General features: G+C 55.1%; 1 pseudogene; it reads right to left on the bottom strand.

Moving 5' to 3' along the window:
- Nucleotides 1-3,775: 3,775 nt before the first annotated feature.
- Nucleotides 3,776-5,517, bottom strand: LOC103298156 (protein phosphatase methylesterase 1-like; annotated as a pseudogene).
- Between the last annotated feature and the right edge of the window lie 1,635 nt (nucleotides 5,518-7,152).

The raw sequence follows: 7,152 nt of genomic DNA, 5'->3' as shown, positions 1-7,152 counted from the left end.
TAGCTAACACACTGACTTAACATCTTTGGCTGCTGCTTTGGAACACACAGGCGTCCAACACAGAGACATCCGGAACACACAGGCGTCCAACACACAGACATCCAGAACACACAGGCGTCCAACACAGAGACATCCGGAACACACAGACGTCCAACACAGAGACATCCGGAACACACAGGCATCCAACACACAGGCATCCAGAACACACAGGCATCCAGAACACACAGGCGTCCAACACACAGGCATCCGGAACACACAGGCGTCCAACACACAGGCATCCAGAACACACAGGCATCCAGAACACACAGGCATCCAGAACACACAGACATCCGGAACACACAGGCAACCAGAACACACAGGCGTCCAGAACACACAGGCGTCCAGAACACACAGGCATCCAGAACACACAGGCATCCAGAACACACAGGCGTCCAGAACACACAGGCATCCAGAACACACAGGCGTCCTGAACACACAGACATCCAGAACACACAGGCGTCCAGAACACACAGGCGTCCAACACACAGGCATCCGGAACACACAGGCAACCAGAACACACAGGCGTCCAGAACACACAGGCATCCAGAACACACAGACATCCAGAACACACAGGCATCCAGAACACACAGGCGTCCAACACACAGGCATCCGGAACACACTGGCGTCCAGAACACACAGATATCCGGAACACACAGGCGTCCAACACACAGGCATCCAGAAAACACAGGCATCCAGAACACACAGGCGTCCAACACACAGGCATCCGGAACACACAGGCATCCAGAACACACAGGCATCCAGAACACACAGGCATCCTGAACACACAGGCATCCGGAACACACAGGCGTCCAACACACAGGCATCCGGAACACACAGGCGTCCAACACACAGGCATCCGGAACACACAGGCATCCAGAACACACAGGCATCCAGAACACACAGGCGTCCAACACAGAGACATCCGGAACACACAGGCATCCAGAACACACAGGCATCCAGAACACACAGGCATCCAGAACACACAGGCGTCCGGAACACACAGATATCCGGAACACTCAGGCGTCCAACACACAGGCATCCGGAACACACAGGCATCCAGAACACACAGGCATCCAGAACACACAGGCGTCCAACACAGAGACATCCGGAACACACAGGCATCCGGAACACACAGGCATCCAGAACACACAGGCGTCCAGAACACACAGGCGTCCAGAACACACAGGCATCCAGAACACACAGACGTCTGGAACACACAGGCGTCCAGAACACACAGGCATCCAGAACACACAGGCATCCAGAACACACAGGCGTCCAGAACACATAGGTGTCTGGAACACACAGGCATCTGGAACACACAGACACTTCCAGCAAGTTCCTGGTCAGAGTCCTGTACTCAGCTTCTCCCGGGGTCCTGCTTGGCTCTGACACCTGGTATACACTTTTCAGAGGCTCCGCCGGGAAGCAGGCCTCTGGTACGTCACTGGTTTCACTGCATGTGAATATGCAGAATTAAGTGAAATGCGGGTGCAGCGAAAGTCTACAGAAAATGAGACTTGCAATTAGAAACGGAGCTTTCAATATCGCACTTTCTATTATTCCCAAGGTTGTATGCTTCCCTATGCCATGGAGCAAATCCTAAACCTTCCGGAGACACATGGAGCCTGGAAGCCTGGCCCCTGAACCCTGCTTCCCCCGGCCCTGCATGACCGGTGCTGCATCCCGCCCTGCACTTAGGAACCCACGGAGGAGGACAGACGTGTCCTGCTGGAGTGGCAGAGAGACCCCGAGTTAGCCTGCCTGCGCACTGCCTGTGCCACAATTCTGTCATTGGACTTTCTCCTGGATGCAAGACAAGGTTCTCTTTCTACTTTTACTCTTTCTTTTCTTTCTTTCTTTATTATTATTATTACTAGAGGCCCGGTGCACGAAATTCGTGCACGGAGGGGGGTTGTCCCTCAGCCCAGCCTGTACCCTCTCCAATCTGGGACCCCTCAAGGGATGTCCGACTGCCCGTTTAGGCCCAATCCCTGGGGCAGTCGGACATCCCTCTCACAATCCAGGACTGCTGGCTCCCAACTGCTTGCCTGCCTGCCTTCCTGATTGCCCTTAACTGTTTCTGCCTGCCAGCCTGATCACCCCCTAACCACTCTGCTGCCAGCCTGTTTGCCCCCAACTTCCCTCCTCCGCCAGCCTGGTCACCCCTAACTGCCCTCTCCTGCAGGGTTGATCACCTCCAACTGCCCTCCCTTGCAGGCCTGGTCCCTCACAACTGCCCTCCCTTGCAGGCCGGGTGCCTCCCAACTGCCCTCTCCTGCTGGCCATCTTGTGGTGGCCATCCTGTGTCCACATGGGGGCAGGGTTCTTTGACCACATGGGGGCAGCTATATTGTGTGTTGCAGTGATGATCAATCTGCATAGTACTCTTTTATTAGGTAGGATAGAGGCCTGGTACAGGGGTGGGGGCCAGCTGGTTTGCCCTGAAGGGTGTCCCTGATCAGGGTGGGGTTCCCTTGGGGCATGGGGCGGCCTGAGCGAGGGGCCCGTGGTGGTTTGCAGGCAGGCCATGCCCCCTGGCAATGCAAGCAGAGGCCTTGGTATCTGGAATTTATTTTCCTTCTACAATTGAAACTTTGTAGCCTGGAGCAGAGCCAAGCCTGGGGCTCCCTCCGAGGCCCGAAGCCATTTGTGTTGGGGTTATAATTGAAACTTTGTTGCCTTCAGCGGGTGGGCCTGGCCAGGGTGTGTGGAAAGCTTTGCTTCCCCTGTTGCCGGCAGCAACCCTGGCCTGCTCTCTCAAGCTCCATTCTGCTGCCATTTGTTTGAATTTGTTTACCTTCTATAATTGAAACTTTGTAGCTTGAGTGGAGGCTTAGGCCTGCAACGGCTGACAGAAAGCTTGGCTTCCTCTGTTACCTAGGAAACCTTGCTCTCTGTGGCTGTAGCCATCTTGGTTTGGGTTAATTTGCATACTCGCTCTGATTGGATGGTGGGCATGGCTTTGTGGGCGTGGCTTGTGGGTGTGTCAGATGTATGGTCAATTTGCATATTTGTCTATTATTAGATTATTTTTTTTTATTATTATTTTTTAGAGAAAGACTATATCGATAAAGGCTGGGAGATGTGTATGTTAACAAGATAATAAATAACAAAGAAACAAAGTAGGTCCGGACTCCCGATTGTGCAGCAGAACAGGGATAGGAAGCTGTGGCGTGAAAAGGTGGAGGAGGATGCGCATCACCCACCACAGTCACAGAAGAGCTGGGCTGCGGAGCCTGCCCCTCTGCCCCTGGAAGAGGTGCGGGGCAGCGGGAAGGAAAACAACCACTCTTATAAACTCAGGGACCACCCATGCATGGCCCAAACCTTGAGGTCGGCCAGATCTATACCAAGAACCATATCAAGGAATGGCGTTCTCTGAGCCTGGGGGACATTGAACCCAGTGCATCACCTGATGCCAGAAGAAGCCCCGTGGCAGTTCTGATGGAGGCTTTTTCCCAGGTGAGGCAGGCGACCCCTGAACAGGGAAGAGGGATGATCTGGGAACCTTTGACTAGGGAGGCTGATGTTGGTCAAAGGCCCTGGAAAACAATGCTTTTGGCAGAAATACACAAAAGGGTTAGGTTGTGAATGTCCTATCTGGAGATGCCCATCTACAGGAAGCTGTTGTCACATGGCAGAGCAGGATGGTGAGGAGGAGGCAGGGCATCACAATGGCCTCTGGTGCGATGTATTTACAACAGAGCTCAATGTCAAGGGCGGGGCCGACAGCAGGTCACTGACAGCCAGGAAACACACACTGGGATCCACCGATGGGCTCCTGTGTAACAGCATTAGCATGCAAGTGCAAAAGAGACAATGGACCTTGATCCTCAGAAGAAATCAGCACAAGATTGCTCTTGCCATGATGGCGATGGCTCCAGGCGATTTCCTGACCTGATGATCTTTACATTGTTTACCAAAGTTTACCTTTGATCTTCCTGAATGCATTGCTGAAGGGCAAATGTGTATTCAAAGTGAATAAAAGCAGGCAGGACCCTGACTCCTGTGCCTCTTCACGAAAGAGGTTCCCACCTGGCCCTCAATGCCTTCAAAAGTCATATTTCTTGTGTAGTGTACTCATTGTGCCTCAGCTCTCCTACAGATCATCCTGAACCCGCCACAGGTCACAGCAGCTCCGCAACCCTGTTCCGGATCAGGAAAGTGGCAACAGCGGCAGCTCCCGTGCCTGGGGCGTCCGCATGGACTGCGTGACCACACTGAGGTAGAGCCTGCATCTGGGACTTCCCTTGCACTTGGCCAATAGTCAGATCTGCATCCAATCTGTCAACACCAGCAAGAGCAGCAATTTAGGAACCGGACAACCACGGAAGAGATCGGAGAAGCCGAGGAACCAGCCAGCCCAGTATGTTTCAGTTCTCGCCAGCTCAATCCTCAAGTGTATGGATGGTCTTTCTTGGTGTCCATCTCACCTTCCTTCTTCCTCTTGTCTGATGATTCACTTCCTTCTTCATCATCTTCGTCTTCCTCTATGATTCCTTCCACTACGGATTTTGAGCTTTCTGGACTTGTAATTCCTTCACACCCTTTGGCTTGGCCAACAGTAGAGACCTGGGCAGACTCCAGAGTTCTAACCTGGCCACTCTTCACACCCCATTCAATGGCATTCCCAGAGACTTGAAGGTCTTAGGACGACCACGAAAGAAGCTCTGCCTGCTGTGAAGAGCATGGCTGTACCTTCCACAGCATCTGTCACGCACAGGTGCAGGAGGCTTGGCGCCAGGTTGGATGATGCTGTGTGGGCTGCAATAGCCCCACCCATGCCATATTTAATCAGCATCATTGGCGGGGCGGGGGGAGGGTCTTCATACTTGGCTTCAACTGCATTGCCAACATCTCTGCCATTGTTTCTGCAGATAGATCTTGAGAATTCTTGACCTTTGTTTTACCGTGACCTTGCAGATCCAAAGCCACAATCCTACACTGAACCCTAATGATTGCTGCCATGATCACAGCCCAGGAAAGGGCGGGATGGCCTCGTCTGCAAAAGGAGTGGGACTGGGCCCTCAGAGCCGCTCTGTAAACTCATTCTCTACATCTACGTCTTCCATGGACTCAGAGTGCTGACTCCGAGAAACAGGGGAAACGTCCCGTTTTCTTCCGGGGCGGAATGCCATGGTAACAGAGGATAAAAGATACTTCATAGCAAATATCTTCAGGGGAATTATTGTAGTGCCTCTTTCCAGTTACAACTTGCTTATATGACAGCTCATTTAATTCCAATCCAATTAAGGAGATATTTGACTATGCTCTGTATGGCAGGCCATGCTATACTTTCTGGGTACTACGGCAACCAGCGGGCCAGACGTGCCCATCGATGAATGAAAAGCTCAGTTCTTGCCCTCAAAGAGCTCCCGCCCCGTTCGCATCCTGGCTCCACTCTGATCGCCTCCATTGCCTGGTAGAGGGGGCGAGAGGGCAGTGGCCTAGGTGCATGCTTTTCTAGAGGGCGGACATGAAGGGGAGGCCACAGTCACATAGGAGCCAAAGCTTCGTCCCAGGTTAAGTGCAGCCCAACCGGTCACAGCTGCCCCGTCAGCTGCTCCAGTCGTCTTGGGACAGCACCCAGCGCAGCACCACCCACTGGCCACCGGCTCCTGAAACGCCACCCACTCGGGTTTTTGATTCTTTCTAAAAACACAATTACTGACCTGCAAATGGGATAAAAATCACTCTGTAGCGTGTGGAAATGTAAATGATGCCTTTAGTAGGGCTGGAACCTACAGAGTGAGAACGGCCAGGACACAGCGTCACAGGCAGGCAGGCGGAGAGTCTGAGAAAGAACGATGCTCTGGGAAAGCAAACTATCACTATTTCTAGACAGAGAGCTGCCCCCCCGACACCAGGTCCCACAGACAGAGATCTGCCCCCCCACACCAGGTCCCACAGACAGAGAGCTGACCCCCACACCAGGTCCCACAGACAGAGAGCTGACCCCCCACACCAGGTCCCACAGACAGAGAGCTGACCCCCCACACCAGGTCCCACAGACAGAGAGCTGCCCCCCCACACCAGGTCCCACAGACAGAGAGCTGCCCCCCACACCAGGTCCCACAGACAGAGAGCTGCCCCCCCACACCAGGTCCCACAGACAGAGAGCTGCCCCACACACACACCAGGTCCCACAGACAGAGAGCTGCCCCCGCCACACCAGGTCCCACAGACAGAGAGCTGCCCCACCCACACACCAGGTCCCACAGACAGAGAGCTGCCCCCGCCACACCAGGTCCCACAGACAGAGAGCTGACCCCCCACACCAGGTCTCACAGACAGAGATCTGCCCCCGCCACACCAGGTCCCACAGACAGAGAGCTGACCCCCCACACCAGGTCCCACAGACAGAGAGCTGCCCCCCACACCAGGTCCCACAGACAGAGAGCTGCCCCCCCACACCAGGTCCCACAGACAGAGAGCTGCCCCCCCACACCAGGTCCCACAGACAGGGAGCTGCCCCCCCACACCAGGTCCCATAGACAGAGAGCTGCCCCTCCACACACACCAGGTCTCACAGACAGAGATCTGCCCCCCCACACCAGGTCCCACAGACAGAGAGCTGCCCCCACACCAGGTCCCACAGACAGAGAGCTGCCCCCCACACCAGGTCCCACAGACAGAGAGCTGCCCCCACACCAGGTCCCACAGACAGAGAGCTGCCCCCCCACACCAGGTCCCACAGACAGGGAGCTGCCCCCCCACACCAGGTCCCATAGACAGAGAGCTGCCCCTCCACACACACCAGGTCCCACAGACAGAGAGCTGCCCCCCCACACCAGGTCCCACAGACAGAGAGCTGCCCCCCCACACCAGGTCCCACAGACAGAGAGCTGCCCCCCCACACCAGGTCCCACAGACAGGGAGCTGCCCCCCCACACCAGGTCCCATAGACAGAGAGCTGCCCCTCCACACACACCAGGTCCCACAGACAGAGAGCTGCCCCCCACACCAGGTCCCACAGACAGAGAGCTGCCCCTCCACACCAGGTCCCACAGACAGAGAGCTGCCCCCCCACACACACCAGGTCCCACAGACAGAGAGCTGCCCCCCCACACATACCAGGTCCCACAGACAGAGAGCTGCCCCCCACACCAGGTC

Source organism: Eptesicus fuscus, chromosome 6 (assembly GCF_027574615.1).
Source record: "Eptesicus fuscus isolate TK198812 chromosome 6, DD_ASM_mEF_20220401, whole genome shotgun sequence".
Taxonomy (NCBI): domain Eukaryota; kingdom Metazoa; phylum Chordata; class Mammalia; order Chiroptera; family Vespertilionidae; genus Eptesicus; species Eptesicus fuscus.
Note: the sequence above shows the minus strand (reverse complement) of the source record. Positions and strands in the feature narration are given on the sequence as shown.